The following is an 18,290-nucleotide window of genomic DNA, read 5'->3' on the forward strand; positions in this document are numbered from 1 at the left end:
GTACAATGTTATAAACCACTTCTTTTTGCACGAGGGATAGAGAAAACTTAAGAAGGAGATAGAGCTAAACAATAAACTTGGGTGTTAACTAATCGGATTGAAACACACCTTCAAGACTAAAACTGTGCTTCATCATAAGTGGCTGAGGTCATGTTGTTTTTCCTGCCACACATAAAAATACAAAGATGCTCTCGCTTTCAAAATGTTTTGATTGCCCACTAACATGTTGTTCCAGAATCTCGATCACATAGGACTATGAGAATTCATAAAACATGCAGAAGATAGCTTTAGTTATAACGGAACGCCGAAGTTTCTTGCGTACAGCTCAGCCTTATGTTGAAGAGCTGAGGAATGATGGGTAATGAGGTCTGCAACTTACTGTGAAATAAAATACGACGCATAAACAAACGGACAGGGGCTAGAGAGATGGATCGACATGTGATAAAGCATAATTGTAGAATCTGGATTAATTGTGGGATCTAAATGATGGGCGCGAGTGTTTACCATAAAATTCTTACAACTCTTTTGAATGTTTGAAAAAATGTCATACGGTGACACGAGGGCACTCAGTCACTTCAGACTATGAAGACATGCTAGGTGCTTTCACGTTTTATCTCCAACAACCCTGTGAGGTTGACAAGTGAGACAACTGAGGCTTAGAAAGGTTGAATGACATGCTTAAGGCCCATAGCTACTTGGGACTGAGCCCAGCCTGGAATCCATGTCTACCAATTCAGGAGAGGCTATGTGGTGAGGTAAAATAACACCCAGTTATAATCATTTGGGGGGGGGGGGCGGCTCCTGGGTGGTTAAGTGTCGGTTAAGCATCCAACTCTTGATGTCGGCTCAGGTTGTGATATTGTTAGTCATGGTTCGAGCCCGTGTCAGGCTCCCTGCTGAGCGTGGAGCCTGCTTTGGATTCTCTCCCCCACCCCCCCCCCCCGCCCCTCCCCTGCACATGCTTTCTCTCTCTCTCTCTCTCTCAAAATACATAAACATTCTAGAAAATAATCATTTTTGGAACCCAGGGGTTTTGAGAGCAGTCTTTTGTTCAAAGAGCTATTTGAATCCCCTGGCACCATGCCTGGCATGCAGACATGCTTAGTCCCATCCACTTCCTTGCTTATTCCTTCAAGAGTTTCCTAATCGAAAATAGGGCTAGCGGATCTAAGTGGGTCACAAAGACCCCTTTTAACTGTTGACACATAAAAACGTTACAGTAAAAATTAGACTGGAGATACTAGGCCTTGATTTCAACCCTTATCACCGGTAATTTACTCTTTCTTTTAAACAAAAGTCCCAGCATTTTGTTTCCGCCTGCTGTGGTCCAAGAACACATCTTTATTCAGAAGGTGTAAAATCCAGAGAACATGTGAATATCTGAGGAAAAAAAAAAAACAAACACACAACATCGTAATCACTAATTCATAAAAGAGGGAAAAAAAACCTTTCAGCTAAGCGTGATACTTTAGTGCGCTATGTACAGAGTGAGCACAGGGCAGGGCAGTTTCCCAGCTGAAGCCACTGTTCTCCTCCCTGTCGTCACCTTTAGGCCCTTATAACCAAAGAGTGCCAACAGTGGCTTGACACTGCATGTGTCTCCTTGCCAAGTGTCTCACCTGCACTGGCTAAAAGAATCCTTGGATGAGCTTCCCCCACTGGGGATGGGCCCAAGGTGTGCCCTCTATTTCAGAGGGTCCTCGGAGAGGGTGCAGGCTCCTTCCATAGGCTCTTGCGTCCAGAGGATCTCATCTCTGAGGAACAGGAGAGCTACAGTCCAGAAAGCAGAATGCTCTAAGGGAGAGAACAACCCAGGGGGAAAAGCTAGTTAGGGAAATGATTGGCAGTGAAGAAACTCCACATGGGACTTGGGAGCAGAAGCCTCAGAAAATGGGTTCAGCCCTCAAGTGGCTTTTGATTCCTGCCTCCTTCCAAGGTATCAGCTTGCCCTCTGAACTCAGAGCTTTGTTTTCCTCAAATGCCTCCTTTCTTTCCACTCCTTATCCCGCAAATGCATAAACTTGGCCTTTTCCCTTCCAAAGAAAACTCTAATCATCACTTGTGAGCTCCATCACCCACTTTCTTGAAATATACCTGGAAAGTACCGGAAATGAACTGGAGGCCTCCCAAAACAGGGATCGGCTCTGAAAGCCCTAACACAGGCCACTACTCCCTCAGGCTCTCGCCGGAGCGATGGATCCACTGATGGGCTTCCAAGGCATACCTGCGCTTAAAGCCTTTCCCACATTGTGGGCAGGAGAAGGGCGGGCTATCAGAGTGAATGTGCCGGTGACTGAGGAGGAGAAAGGTATAGGTAAAGCGGAGGCCACAGTCCACACAGTGTGTGCGCCTGTATGTGTGCACCTGAGGATGGCCAGCCAGCGGGGAGGTGTAGGCAAAACAGAGGCTGTAGCCGGGACAGCTGTCGGGGCTTCTCCCCTCTGTGCTTGCGCTGGTGGATGGCTAACAGGTAGGGGTAAGTGAAGCGACTTTTGCAGTCTGGGGGGGGGCTTCTCCCAGGTGTGAGCCCGCCTGTGGATGGCCAGGGAACCCCTCTGGTGGAAACGCTGCCCACAATCAGGGCAAGAGTGGGGCTTTTCACCTGTGTGGAAGAGCTGATGCTGGAGCAGATGTTTGCACTGGGAGAGACGAGCCTGGCATTGGTCACACTGGCAGGGCCGCTCCCCAGGTTGGCCAGGAGGGAGGGGTAGCTGAAGTTGTGGCCACAGTTTGGGCAAGAGTAGGGTGATTTGTGGGTTGTAATGTCCTTGAACCAAGGCTAGATCGGGCTCTTCCCAGAGTCCAGTAGAGCTCTGGGCAGGTGGCTTTGTGACTGGGGCCAGGTGGCCTGCTGGATGGTAACCACTCCTCGAGAGACACTTCCTCATGCGCCGTCTCTTTGTTTTGGACTCTTGTTCAGTTCTTTTTCCTCACTGTCATCCCCGGATCCTGAGACAGGATAAAAGATAAAACTTCAAACTTAGTATATTCCATATGGTGGCCTGACCTGGGAAGCAGCATGAATGTCTGAATATACGGCAGTCTGCTGGACTGGGGCTCTTCGAGACTGGGGCCTCATCAAACCCAGAAAGCTAGCCTGGAGTAAAAGCAAATTTCATCATCTGGACGGTGTTAACACATGAAAGCTCTGAAAGCTGGAGATAAACAGAGGTGAACCCCTACTCTGTCAGGCACTGAGGGTGGTGATGGTCTCAGCCTTTGTGGAGCTTACAACCCTGAACCTATTTATGACCCCTTTGCAAAACAGCCACTAAATGACCTCCCTTGGGCCAACCCCAGTAAGGGGATGTCATCAAATAGTCTACACTTGGACTGTACTCCAGGTTCCACAGGAAGACCTGGGAACGAGCATTTATTATGACGTGACAGCAGAGAAAACATGTTTGTTTGTTTGTTTGTTTAATGTTTATTTTTGAGAGACACAGAACATGAGTGAGAGAGGGGCAGAGAGAGAGGGAGATGCAGAATCTGAAGCAGACTTCAGGCTCTGAGCTCTCAGCACACAGCTGAACTCGAGGCTGGAACTCTGAACCAGGAGATCATGACCTAAGCCAAAGTCCCACACTTAACTGACTGAGCCACCCAAGAACCCCAACATGTTTTATTTTAGAATCTCTGATGAATGACATTATCCTTGCATTGTGGTCCACATATTAATACCTAAAAGGAAGATTTATCTTCATTTTATTACACAAGAAAAATCAAATTAGGTGTGTGTTTCTCCTTTCCTTTTGCTGCCCTGACAACTCAAGCACTATTTTGTACTAGACTGGGGTTTCCCAGTATGATTAAGTAGTGCTATTTAGCTGTTCTATGAGCCATTTTGCAGTGAGATTGGAACCTTCTGGAGAGGAGGTTTAGGGATACGCGATGGGGCTTTGGAGGGGACAGTGTGTGCTATGGATTCGAGTTAGGGGACGGGCGTCTAAGAGGTGCCAATACTGGGTTTGAGTGAAGTACCCACCCGTTACCTTTCCCCCGTCACCCTCTGGATCCTGGGCCTCCACCTCTCCTTCCACCCAAGAAATAGAAGCGGGTTTGGGGCCTGAAAATCCTACGGAGGGGAAACATTGGGTTCGGCTGAGAACCCAAGAGGGAAGGATGAGGCTGCTTCCTCAGTGCCCCACACTTCCATCCCACTCGAATCTGGGGACATCAGTCCCCCCCCCCCTTCCCGTCATTCCCCCTAGCTGGACCGCCGGGCCTCACCGAGAGCGCCCAGTCGGCCGTACGTCTCCCACATCACGTCCCGGTACAGGGCGCTCTGCGCTGGCCGCCGACACCCCCAGTCCCCCAGAAGAAGTACACGGCCACGTCCGCGAAGTTCACGACCCCAGGGCTGCTTTCTCACGCCCGGCCTCCTCGGGAGGCATCATGGAAAAGCCCTTCAGTGCTACGCCAAGAGAGGCTTCTGGAATATGTGAAAACGCTAGAGCTTTGCTAGCTTTCTTCTGAAAAAGTCCTGAACGGCCACTGCCCTGCCCTTAACCAACATGGCGCCTCTTCGACCTCAACCTCCTTTGCTTTTCCGGTCTGCCCTTCCTCACCGAGGGGAAAACCAGAAGGGAGGTTGGACCTGCAGGGCAGCAAGTCGTAGATGACGTACGTTGATTGGACGGCGCCGGCGATTAGGGGAAGAAGGAAGGCTGTGATTGGTCTCTCCAGAGCGGCCTATTTGAAAGGCTGAGGAGAAGGAGCGATCTGTCTGGAAGGTGGCACGCGCTGAGAGGCAGTAGGCTCTTTCTCTTTCTTTCTCTCTTCTTAAGTAGGCTTTCTTTTGACCTGGCTTTTCCGGGACAGGATCTAAAAGAGTGTTTTTGACGGTTTGAGGTTACTGCCTTCTACTTACATGAGACCTGTTACGAGCAGGTGCAGATGTCCCGGGCTTGAAGGTGAGTAAAAGCCAAAGGCTGAAAACTGGAGATGATGGAAGTGAGGGCTGGCCTGCACCAACCTGCTCTGGGTACCCTGGGCAGGGCTAGCCCGGGCGAGCTGCGGAAACGATTCCTACCCGGTATTTGATTTGGCCCATGCCCCGAGGTCACAGATGTCTTGCCTTTCACAGACGCAGCAGCTGAGGGACAGAAAGCAGGTTCAAAATCATCTGGCTCCCAGGTTCAGCCAAGTGCTTAGCTAAGCACTTACTGTACCCTGTCTCGATCAGAAATTTTGTGTTCGAATTACAGCTCATAAATGAGTAATCAAACTGGGAAATGAATCAAATCACCTCTTAATCTGTTTTTCAAACTTTTCTAACCAAGTAGTATTCATGGGAGCGGAGAAGGAAAGTTCTGCGGATATAACAAAAAACTGTCCATCCGTACAGTGAAACCACTTTGAAGACATAATCTAGCTGTACAATTCATGTGGATATGCATTCTATTTCATCATATAGTCAAATTCAATAGAGTGCATAGTCAAAAGTAAGTTTTGAACATGTTGAACGTTCTTATACTACAGGTGGAGTGTAAATTGGTACAACTTTGGAAAACTGTCCGTATCTACTAAAGCTAAAGATTTGCATGCCTATCTATGACCCAGCAATTCCACTCCTACTCACATAATCAGAAGAAGTGCATACATAGGTTTACTGAACGACACGTACTCAAATGTTCAAACAACATTAGTTGCAGTAGCCAACAACCTATTCACAACAGTAGAAGAATGAATAAATAAATCATTGGAATACTATTCATGGAATATTATTTAGAAATGAGAATGAATAATCTAGAACTACATGCATAATATGGATGAATCTTACAGACATACTGTTGAGCAAAAAAAGCCAGACACAAAAATAGTATGTAATATGTGATTCAATTTACATAAAATATAAAAACAGGCAAAACTAATCCAAGCTTTTTGTTTGTAAAGTGCTGATAATGGGGTGGCTGACTGGCTCAGTCAGTGGAGCCTTGCTCTCAGGGTCATAAATTTGAGCCCCACGTTGGGTGTAGAGATTACTTTAAAATAAATAAGTAGGGGTGCCGGGTGGCTCAGTCAGTTAAGTGTCCATTCTTGATTTTGGCTCAAGTCATGATCTCATGGTTCATGAGTTCAAGCCCCATGTCCAGCTCTGTGCTGACAGTACAGAGCCTGCGTGGGATCCTCTGTCTCCCTCTCTCTCTGCCCCTCCCCTGCTCGTGTGCCTTCTCTCTCACTCTCAAAAATAAATAAACATTGAAGTAAATAAATAAAGCAGGGCACCTGGGTGGCTCAGTTGGTTAAACATCCAACTCAGGTCATGATCTCACAGCTTGTGAGTTGGCACCCCTCGTCTGGCTCTGTGCTGACAGTGTGGAGCCTGGAGCCTGCTTCAGTTTCTGTGTCTCCCTCTTCCTCTGGCCCTCCCCCACTCACGCTCTGTCTCTCAAAAGTTAATAAACATTTAAAAATAAAGTGCTGGTAATATTCTGTTTTTAATTTTTTTTAATGTTTTTATTATTTATTTTTGAGAGAGTGAGACAGAACATGAACAGGGGAGGGGCAGAGAGAGAGGGTGACACAGAATCTGAGGGCAGCTCCAGGCTCTGAGCTGTCAGTACAGAGCCTGATTCGGGGCTCGAACTCAGGAACCGCGAGATCATGACCTGAGCCGAAGCCAGACGCTTAACCAACTGAGCTGCCCAGGCGCCCCAGTGCTGGTAATATTCTGTTTCTTTCTTTCTTTTTTTTCTTTTTGTTTAGAGAATGCCTGTGAGCAAGGGGGAGGGGCAGAAGGAGTGAGAGAGAATCCCAAGCAGGCTCCATGCCCAGCACAGAGCCTGACATGGGGCTCAATCCCACAACTCTGGGATCATGACCTGAGTCACAATCAAGAGTTGGACATTCAACCCACTGAGCCACCCAGGCACCCCAATATTCTGTTTCTTGATCTAGGCACTGGTTACACAGATGTGTTCAGACTGTGAAAATTGACCTGTACGTACACTTACATATGTGTGTTATGCTTCAATTAAAACAAAAAAAAGTCTCCTTCCTCTACTCCCCTCCCCTTCCCCCTTCCTAGAGACAACCTCTATTGCCAGTTTCTTGTGTCCTTCCTGAGATAATTTAGGTACATGAAAGGATACATTTTCTTCCTTTCATAAGTAGTATAATAAACACACTGTTCACTTTGCTTTCTTTTCTCACTTGATGCACCTTGCAGATTGTTCAATTTCAGTACATATAGATCTGCTTTTTTTAATGGCTGCGTACATAGTGTTCCACTATGGATGGAACAGTTTGTCTAGTTCATTTTCTTTTTTGTAATTAAAAAAAAATTATTAAAAATTTATTAAAATTTTTTTTTAACATTTATTTAATTTTGAGTGACAGAGACAGAGCGTGAGCGGGGGAGGGGCAGAGAGAGGGGACACAGAATCCCCTGCAGGCTCCAGGGTTCTGAGCAAGCTATCAGCACAGCTGACCATGAGGTCGTGACCTGAGCTGAAGTCAGATGCTCAACCGACTGAGCCCCCCAGGTGCCCCTATCTAGTTCATTTTCTGTTAATGGTCAGTTAGTTTTTTTCCAGTCTTACTGCCATAAAATAATGTAATCACATCCTTAGATATGATTTTTTTTAAAGTTTATTTATTTATTTTGAGAGAGAGGGGGGTTGGGGTTGGGGTGCGGGCAGAGAGAGAGAATCCCATGCAGGCTCTGCGCTGTCAGTGCAGAGTCTGACTCAGGGTTGGAACTCAGGAACACTGACATCATGACCTGAGCTGAAATTAAGAGTCAGATGCTCAACCAACTGAGCCACACATGCACTGCCCCCCGCCTTAGATATACTTCTTTAGGCACATATATGAGCGTGTCTGTAGAATAAATCATAGAAGCAGAATTTCTGACTCAGAGGGGAAGTCTAGTGTTTTAAGCCATTTATTAATTTAAGTTAGTAAAATTGTCTCCCAAATCCATAAGAAGCGTATCCAGAATATGTACCATATTTCTTTTCTATCTTCAGGCTACCCGGTTTGAGAAGCATGGTTTTACGGTCTTTTATTTATTCAGGTGACATGGCAGACAGAATAGTGGACCCCAGAATGTCCATGTTCTAACCCCTGAAACCTGTGAATATGTTACATCGGCAAACAGAACTTTGCAGTTGTGATTAAGCCAAGGATTTTGAGATGGGAAGACTATCATGGATTATCCCAGGGGGTCTAATGTAATCACAACGATCCTTATAAAAGGGAGGCAAGAGGGTCCTGTCTGGGCTCAGACCTAGTTTGCAGTGACATGGCTAAAATGCCCCAAGAAGGTCAGAATTGTCGGTAAATACAGGACCCATTTGCCTCCCTCAGGAAAATGGTGAAGAAAATTGAAATAAGCCAGCACTCCAAGTACGTTTGCTCCTTCTGTGGCAAAACAAGGGTGAAGACGTGAACTGTGGGGATCTGGCATCGTAGTGCCTGCATGAAAAGAGTAGCCGGTGGTGTCTGGACCTACAAGACCACTTCCGTTGTCACAGTGAATTCTGAGGACCGGAGGAGTCTTTCTTCATTTGAAACACTGCTAGCCTGTAATAAATGAGTTATGTAAACAAAAAGGGAGGGAGGCGGCAGGAAGATCAGTGTCAAAGAAGATGTGCCAACAAAAACAGAGGTGGGAGTGACGCATTGCTGGAAAGGGACCACAAATCGAGGACTCGGGGCAGCCTCGAGAGGCTGGAAAGGGCAAGGAATGGATTCTCTAGAGTTTGGAGAATGCGACCTTGCTGACACCTTGACTTTAGTCCTGGAAGACCTATTTTCAGACTTCTGACCTGCAGAATTGTGAGATAATAAATTTGTGTTATTTTAAACCTCTTAGTTTGGTAATTTCTTACAGTAGCAGTGGGGAACTAACACAGGTAACACTAATGAATAGCAATTTCTGAGCTTTGTCAAATACTGTGTTGGGGATGTGAGCACTCTCCTAGCTCTGAATTCTAGAATTGAAGATCTAAAAGAGAAGCAATAAAGACATTTTGCTGCATGAAAGAACACACACTTAGGATTCCATTTATGTGATGTTTTATGACAGCGTAATTGAATCTGTAGTGGCAACATAATTAGAGCAGTAGTCTCTGGAGGGAGGGGAATGGGTTTAACTAGGAAAGGCCATGAGGGAACTTTGTAGGGTGATAGTGATGTTCTATCTCTTGATGGAGGTTTGGGTGTATGCTTAGCAAATTCTTTTTTTTTTTTTTTTTTTTAATATATGAAATTTATTGTCAAATTGGTTTCCATACAACACCCAGTGCTCATCCCAAAAGGTGCCCTCCTCAATACCCATCCCCCACCCTCCCCTCCCTCCCACCCCCCATCAACCCTAGTTTGTTCTCAGTTTTTAAGAGTCTCTTATGCTTTGGCTCTCTCCCACTCTAACCTCTTTTTTTTTTTTTTTCCTTCCCCTCCTCCATGGGTTTCTGTTAAGTTTCTCAGGATCCACATAAGAGTGAAAACATATGGTATCTGTCTTTCTCTGTATGGCTTATTTCACTTAGCATCACACTCTCCAGTTCCATCCACGTTGCTACAAAGGGCCATATTTCGTTCTTTCTCATTGCCATGTAGTACTCCATTGTGTATATAAACCACAATTTTTTTATCCATTCATCAGCTGATGGACATTTAGGCTCTTTCCATAATTTGGCTATTGTTGAGAGTGCTGCTATAAACATTGGGGTACAAGTGCCCCTGTGCATCAGTACTCCTGTATCCCTTGGATAACTTCCTAGCAGTGCTATTGCTGGGTCATAGGGTAGGTCTATTTTTAATTTTCTGAGGAACCTCCACACTGCTTTCCAGAGCGGCTGCACCAATTTGCATTCCCACCAACAGTGCAAGAGGGTTCCCGTTTCTCCACATCCTCTCCAGCATCTATCGTCTCCTGATTTGTTCATTTTGGCTACTCTGACTGGCGTGAGGTGATATCTGAGTGTGGTTTTGATTTGTATTTCCCTGATAAGGAGCGACGTTGAACATCTTTTCATGTGCCTGTTGGCCATCCGGATGTCTTCTTTAGAGAAGTGTCTATTCATGTTTTCTGCCCATTTCTTCACTGGGTTATTTGTTTTTCGGGTGTGGAGTTTGGTGAGCTCTTTATAGATTTTGGATACTAGCCCTTTGTCCGATATGTCATTTGCAAATATCTTTTCCCATTCCGTTGGTTGCCTTTTAGTTTTGTTGGTTGTTTCCTTTGCTGTGCAGAAGCTTTTTATCTTCATAAGGTCCCAGTAATTCACTTTTGCTTTTAATTCCCTTGCCTTTGGGGATGTGTCGAGTAAGAGATTGCTACGGCTGAGGTCAGAGAGGTCTTTTCCTGCTTTCTCCTCTAAGGTTTTGATGGTTTCCTGTCTCACATTCAGGTCCTTTATCCATTTTGAGTTTATTTTTGTGAATGGTGTGAGAAAGTGGTCTAGTTTCAACCTTCTGCATGTTGCTGTCCAGTTCTCCCAGCACCATTTGTTAAAGAGACTGTCTTTTTTCCATTGGATGTTCTTTCCTGCTTTGTCAAAGATTAGTTGGCCATACGTTTGTGGGTCTAGTTCTGGGGTTTCTATTCTATTCCATTGGTCTATGTGTCTGTTTTTGTGCCAGCTTAGCAAATTCTTAAAATTTATTTTCATTTTATTCTATGTAAGTTTAACTCAAAAATATGTAAAGCAAATATTATTGCCTTCTAGCTAATAGTGTGCATGCTGAAATGTTCAGGGGTCATGTGTACTGATGTTGACAATTTCTTTGAAGTGCATCAAAAAAGGAAATGGTCTGGTAGAGAGATGGATAGTTACATGATAAGTACAAGTATGGTAAATTGTTAATGCTAGAATGAGGTGAGGTGGTAAATATATGGGTGGTCACTGTAAAATTCCTTCAACTTTACTGTGTGTTTGAAAACTTTCAAAATAAAATGTTGGGAGAAAAAGAAAAGAGAAGCAAACTGCATATTGCCTAGACAAAGCATGATTAGCCATTAAAAAAATTTTTTTTAATGCTTTTTTTTTTTTTTAGCAAGGTGAGGGGCGGGGTGGAGCAGAGAGAGAGGGAGACACAGAATCCGAAGCAGGCTCCAGGCTCTGAGCTGTCAGCACAGATCTCGTCGCGGGGCTTGAACGTACGAGCCGTGAGATCGTGATCTGAGCCAGAGGCAGGCACCTGTGATTAACCATTTTTAAAGTACAATTAAGTGGCATTTAGAGCATTCACAATGTTTTGCAACCACCACCTCTCTCAAAACGTCATCACCTTTAGGATTTTGATTTGATTACACTGAATCTGTAGATTTCTTTGGGTATTGCTGGCATCTTAACAATATTAGGTCTTCCAATCCATGAGCACGGATATCTTTCTATTTATTTAGGTCTTTAATTTCTTTCAGCAGTATTTCGTAGTTTTGAATGTACAAGTCTTTTGCCTCCTTACTTGAATTTACTCCTAAGTATTTTATTCTTCTTCATGCTATTATAAATGGAATTGTTTTCCTAATTACCTTTCTGGATTGTTCATTGCTAATGAGCCCAGCATGAGACTGGAACTCACAAACTGTGAGACCATGACCTGAGCAGAAGTCGGATGTGCAACCGACTGAGCCACCCGGGCGCCCCATAGAATTTTCTTTTTTTATAATGTCTTTGTCTAGCGTCAGTGTAAGAGTTTATGGATTCAAATCCCTTTCATTTGGGAATATTTTCTCCCATTCAGTAGATTGTCTTTTAATTCTCTCCAAGGTATCTTTTGAAACACAAGTTTTAATCTTGATTTAATTAGTGCATATCTTTTGTCATTTGTCCTTTTTGTGTCATATCTAAAACCATTGCCAGACCAGAGGCACCTGGGTGGCTCAGTCAGTTAAGCATCCAACTCTTGGTTTCAGCTCTGGTCATGATCTCACAGTTTGTGAGTTCAAGCCCCGCATCAGGCTCTGTGCTGACAGTACAGAGCTTGCTTAGGATTCTCTCTCTCCCTCTCCCTCTGTCCCTACCCCTCTCATGCTCCCTCTCTCTCTAAATAAATAAATAAACTTGAAAAGGGCCCAAGATCCAAATTAACACCAAACCACCTGGCCCAAGATTGCAGATTGACACCAATGTTTTTTTTCTAAGAGTGTTTATTTCCTTATTCATTCATTCATTCATTCATTCACTTATAGGGAGAGAAGCCTAAGCAGGCACCTTGCTGTCAGCGCAGAGCCTGATATGGGGCTCCATTCCATGGTCCATGACCTAAGCCAAAACCAAGAATCAGACACTCAACTGACTGAGCCACCCAGGCACCACCTTCTAAGAGTTTTAGTTTTTACAATCAGGTCTATGGTCTATATTGAGTTATTTTTTTTTTTTAGATTTTTTTTTTTTTAAAGTAATCTCGGGGCGCCTGAGTGGCTCAGTCGGTTAAGTGTCAGACTTCAGCTCAGGTGATGATCTTGCGGTTTGTGAGTTCGAGCCCCACATCGGGCTCTGTGCTGGCAGCTCGGAGCCTGGAGCCTGCATTGGATTCTGTGTCTCCTTCTCTCTCTGCCCCTCCGCCACTTGTGCTCTGTCTCTCTCTCTGTCTATCAAAAATAAATAAATTAAGTAAGTAATGTCTATCCCCAGTGTGGGGCTTGAACCCATGACCCCGAGATTCAATAGCCACATGCTGTACCAGCTGAGCCAGCCAGGCGCTCCTTTGAGTTAAGTTTTGTTTGTGGTTGAAGATAGGGATCCAGCTTCATTCTTTTGTATGTGGATATCCAGTTGTTTCACCACCCTTTGTTGAAAAGACTATTTCACTTTTTGGATTGTCTTCGCATTTTTGTTGAATATCAGTTGCTTATAGGGGCACCTGGCTGACACAGTCAGTAGAACATGCAACTCTTGATCTCCGGGTCATGAATTCAAGCCCCTTGTTGGGTGTGGAGCCAACTTCAAAAAGAAAGAAACAAAATCAATTGATCATAAATGTAAAGGTTTCTAGAAGGAAATTTTATTTTCTCTTATTTAATAAATTTCTCCCATTTAATCAGTTCCTCCCTCGGTGGCTGGGGAGTGGCCTGTGCTGTGACCTAAATGGGAGCATAATGACTTAACGTGAAAATGTTGTAAGGTCCTTCTATTGTGCCTATAGTATGGAGATTTGGGTTATTTTTTTCCTCCAAAAGATAAAAACCTTTTAAATGCATTAGCAAGTCCCTGTGAAAATACTGTGTACAATAAAAGTAAAAGGTGAGTACCTATATCAACCCTAAGAGGTTTGCTATTATTTTGTTTAGCATTATTCCTGTCTCTTGTTTGCCACCAAATGACAAAGCGTCCAGTTTCTGATAGATCAGTGATTCCTTTGCTCCACTGCTGCCAATTGAAGTCATCATTGCTCCCAAAGGCCAAGAAAACTATAGTTCCAAAGGTGGCTGTGTTTCCTGCAAGAAAAAGTACAAAAGCTCCCCAGCGAGTCAAGTGTGCTTTGGCAAATAGTCCAACAATGTCTGTTGTAAGAAATATGGCAAGTTCCTTCCTTACAAGCACTGTATCACTGTCACCCATTAATCTTTTGCTATGCAGTGTGGAATAAGTGAAAGGAGGTGGAGGAAGAAAAAGCAACAGAACAGAGGGGCCCAGTATTGGCTAGAAAAGAAAAATGGGGGCACCTGGGTGGCTCAGTCGGCTAAGCAGCTGACTTTGGCTCAGGTTATGATCTCACGGTTCATGGGTTCAAGCCCCATGTCAGGCTCTGTGCTGACAGCTCAGAGCCTGGAGCCCCGCTTTGGATTCTGTGTCTCCCTCTCTGCCCCTCCCCTGCTCACTCACTCACGCGCTCTGTCTCCTTCTCTCTCTGTACCCCCCTTGCTCATGCTCTGTCTCTCTCTCAAAAATAAATAAACATTTTAAAAAAGAAAAATATAAATTTTGCTACTCACATCATGTTTCTTTTTTTCCACATCGTTTTCCTACATGATTTTTTTTTCTTTTAAGGACCAAAAGAATATTATGAAGTATAAAACATGATAGAGTAAGCAAGGTACAACCTGGACACTGAGGTGGGAAATTATATGTTGAGTTACAGTACCCCCAAATCAACTACAGCACAACTAACAAATGTTTTGTTTATAATATTAAAATCCGGGAAATTATAACAGTTGGAATCAAGGGCCAAAATTCAAAGTATTTTTCATTTTTTTAAGTTTTATTTGTTTATTTATTTTTAGTAGTCTCTACACCCAGCATGAGGCTCGAACTCATGACCCAGAGATCAAGAGTCGCATGCTCTTCCAACTGAGCCAGCCAGGCACCCCAAAAGTATTTTTCATTTTAGATTAAAAATAGGCATACAGGGCTCACTTCAGCAGTACACATACTAAAATTGGAATGATACAGAGAAGATTAGCGTGACCCCTGCTCAAGGATGACAAGCAAATTTGTGAAGTATTCCATGTTTTGTGCGGTTCCCCAGCAAACTGCCACCCTTCCCAGATGAACTTGGAGGAAACAATATGAGTCAAAGCACAACGTGTGGCACTGAATAATGAAAACTAACATTTCACTAGAAAAATATTTACAATAGGGGCACCTGGGAGGCTCAGGCAGTTAAGCATCCAACTCTTGATCTCAGCTCAGGTCATGATCTCATGGTTCGTGGGGTTGAGCCCCAAGTGGGGCTCTGTACTGAGGGCTTGGAGTCTGCATGGGACTCTCTCTCTCTCTCTCTCTCTCTCTCTCTCTCTCCCCCTCCTCCCCCCCCCACTCTCAAAATAAATAACCTTTTTTTTCAATTTTTAAATAATTTAAAAAAGGGGCACCTGGGTGGCTCAGTCAGTTAAACATCTGACTCTTGATTTTTATTCAGGTTGTGATCTCATGGTTTCTTGAGTTCAAGCCCCACATCCAGCTCTGCGCACTGACCACGCAGAGCCTGCTTGGGATTCTCTGTGTCTCTGCTCCTCCCCCACTCGCTCTTTCTCCCTGTCTTTCAAAATAAATAAACACTTAAAAATAAAATAATTTTTAAAAGAAGTCAATATACAATGACAAATTAAGAAAAATATTCGCAAATTATATCCCAAAGGACTAATTTCCTTATTTAAGAACTACAAATGCATTAACAACTCAGGCAACGACAGATGTTGGCAAGGATGCGGAGAAAGGATCTCTTTTGCAATGCTGGTGGGAATGCAAACTGGTGCAGCCACTCTGGAAAACAGTGTGGAGGTTCCTCAAAAAAATTAAAAGAACTACCCTATGACCCAGCCATTGCACTACTAGGTATTTATCCGAGGGATACAGGTAGGCTGTTTCGAAGGGACACATGCACCCCAATGTTTATAGCAGCACTATCAACAATAGGCAAAGTATGGAAAGAGCCCAAATGTCCATCGATGGATGAATGGATAAAGAAGAGGTGGCATATATATACAATGGAGTATTACTCGGCAATCAAAAAGAATGAAATCTTGCCATTTGCAACTATGTGGATGCAACTGGAGAGTACTATGCTAAGCGAAATTAGTCAGAAAAAGACAAATATCATATGACTTCACTCATATGAGGACTTTAAGACACAGAACAGATGAACATAAGGGAAGGGAAGCAAAAATAATATGAAAACAGGGAGGGGGACAAAACAGAAGAGACTCTTAAATATGGAGAACAAACAGGGTTACTGAAGGGGTTGTGGAGGGGGGATGGGCTAAATGGGTAAGGGGCATTAAGGAATCTACTCCTGAAATCACTGTTACACTATATGATAACTAACTTGACTGTAAATTTTTAAAAATTTTTTAAAAACTACAAATGCAGAAGACAACGACTAGCAACAAAAAAATAATATAAATGACAATTCATGTAAAAGAAAATACAGGGATCTCTTAAAGCATTTGAAAAATTAATCAGAGGCACCTAGGTGGCTAAGTTGGGTAAGTGTCTGACTCTTGATCTTGGCTCAGGTCATGATCTGAGGGTCTTGAGTTCAAGCCCTGCCTTGGGCTCCGCGCTGGGTGTGGAGCCTACTTTTTAAAAGTCACTCCTAATAGAGGAATGCAAACTAAAATTGAATGATAGTATTTTTCACCTATCAGATGAGTAAGGATCAAAAAGTTTGCTGGGGGGCGCCTGAGTGGCTCAGTCAGTTAAGTGTCTGACTCTCTTTTTCTTTTTTATATTAAAAAAAAAAAAACTTAAAAAAAATTTTTTAATGTTTTTATGTATTTTTGAGACAGAGAGAGACAGAACATGAGCAGGAGAGGGGCAAAGAGAGAGGGAGACACAGAATCCGAAGCAGGCTCCAGGCGCTGACCTGTCAGCACAGAGCCCGACACGGGGCTCAAACTCATGGACTGTGAGATCATGACCTGAGCTGAAGTCGGACGATTAACCGACTGAGCCACCCAGGCGCCCCTTAAAAAACTTTTTTTAACGTCTATTTATTTTTGAGAGAGGCAGTTCGAGCCGGAGAGGAGCAAAGAGAGAGAGAGAGACATGGCCCCTCCAACGTGGCCACAGCTACAGGTAACAGAATCCAAAACAGGCTCCAGGCTCCCAGCTGTCAGCACAGAGCTGGATTTGGGGCTTGAACTCACGAACCAGATCATGACCTGAGCTCAAGTCGGATGCTTCACCAACTGAGCCACCCAGGTGCTCCAGGTGTCTGATTCTTGATCTTGGCTCAGGTCATGATCTCACAGTTTTTTTGAGTTCGAGCCCCGAATCAGGCTCTGCACTGATGGGGCGGACTGCTTGGGATTCTCTCTCTCCCTCTCTCTCTGCCCCTACCCCACTCATTCTCTCTTCTCTCTCTCCCCCACCCCTCTCTCAAAATTAATTCATTAATTTAAAAAATAAGTTTGCTGGGGCAGCTGGCTGGCTCAGTCAGTGGAGTGTGCGGGGACTCTTGACCTCCGGGTTGTGGGTTTGAGCCCCATGTTGGGTGTAGCAATAACTTTAAAAAATATAAAATCTTAAAAAAAAAGTTTGTTGACACTCCTGTCCCAAAATAATCCCCCTCATCACTTTCATCCCCTCATCCTGCACTGACCGCTTCCTGACATTATTTATTTTTTTCTTTAGCCTCAAATCTCCATGAGGGCAGACATTACATGGCCTGTGGCACTTGCCCAAAATATCTGTTGAATGAAGCAATGAATGATGCACTGTGTTTTCACAGGTGGTAGAGACACTCCCACATATTGCTGATGGGAGTGTAAATTCATACAACCTCCTTGGAAAGCAATTTGGTAATAACTATCAAAATTGCAAATGCAACATTCATGTATTTGTTTATTACTTCATGGGTACATAGTGTCTGTGGGATGATGAAGAAGTTCTGGAGATAGTGGCAGGTTATAAAACATTGTGAATGTACTTAATGCCACTGAATTGTATACTTAAAAATGGTTAAGATGGTAAATTTTATGTATATTTTACCACAACAGTCCACAGTTTTGTAGCTCTCACAGTACTTTAAGAGTATTTTGGGGGGCGCCTGGGTGGCTCAGTTGGTTAAGCGTCCGACTTCAGCTCAGGTCATGATCTCACGGTTTGTGGGTTCGAGCCCCACGTCAGGCTCTGTGGTGACAGCTCAGAGCCTGGAGCCTGTTTCGGATTCTGTGTCTCCGTCCCTCTCTGGCCCTCCCTCGTTCATGCTCTGCCTCTGTCTCAAAAATAAATAAACGTTAAAAAAATTTTTTTTAATTAAAAAAAAAAGTATTTTGGGGTGTCTGGGTAGCTCAGTCGGTTGAGCGTCTGACTTCCACTCAGGTCATGACCTCACAGTTCATGAGTTCGAGCCCCGCGTCAGGCGCTGTGCTGACAGCTCAGAGCCTGGAGCCTGCTTCAGATTCTGTGTCTCCCCCTCTGTCTGCTTCTCCCTCGCTTGCACTTTGTATCTCTCTCTCTCTCTCTCTCTCTCAAAAATAAAGATTTAAACAAAAATTTTTTTTAAAGAGACCAACTTATTTTGCTTCCAAAACTTATTTCTCTAACACCATTTATAGATTTGTGCAAAGTATCCTGTGAATATAACACTTTATTTGCAAGAATGACTCTTGATTAGCAGCAGACAGGACCAGGAACACAGGCTTCCAACGTGGCCACAGCTACAGGTAACATTACCTGATCCTGTTGTGATAGCTTTTATTTATTTATTTATTTTGAGAACGAGCGAGCATGAGTGGGAGAGGGGCAGAGAGAGAGAAAGAATCCCAAGCAGGGTTTACCCTGTCAGCGCCTGATGCAGGGACTCGGGGCTCCAACTCAAGAAACCGTGAGACCATGACCTGAGCCAAAATCAAGAGTCAGATGCTTAACTGACTGAGCCATCCAGGC

At 44.1% G+C, this 18,290-nt stretch overlaps 1 protein-coding gene, 1 long non-coding RNA gene and 1 other non-coding gene across 3 annotated transcripts in view; 1 reads left to right on the forward strand and 2 right to left on the reverse strand.

Annotated features, from left to right (window-relative positions):
• The window catches only part of LOC125928083 (zinc finger protein 688-like), a 52,880-nt gene that overhangs the window by 16,017 nt on the left and 18,573 nt on the right, over positions 1-18,290 (reverse strand). The gene's annotated exons all lie outside the window — the stretch shown is intronic.
• LOC125928087 (uncharacterized) lies at positions 1,248-4,546 on the reverse strand. Its single transcript, XR_007459553.1, has 4 exons — positions 4,231-4,546; positions 2,603-2,949; positions 1,620-1,794; positions 1,248-1,380 (listed from the first exon to the last, which is right to left on the reverse strand). It is a non-coding gene; the product is annotated as an uncharacterized LOC125928087 (long non-coding RNA).
• LOC125928674 (U6 spliceosomal RNA) lies at positions 14,305-14,411 on the forward strand. The gene has a single exon (XR_007459731.1). It is a non-coding gene; the product is annotated as a U6 spliceosomal RNA (small nuclear RNA).

This window comes from Panthera uncia, chromosome E3, assembly GCF_023721935.1.
Source record: "Panthera uncia isolate 11264 chromosome E3, Puncia_PCG_1.0, whole genome shotgun sequence".
Taxonomy (NCBI): Eukaryota; Metazoa; Chordata; class Mammalia; order Carnivora; family Felidae; genus Panthera; species Panthera uncia.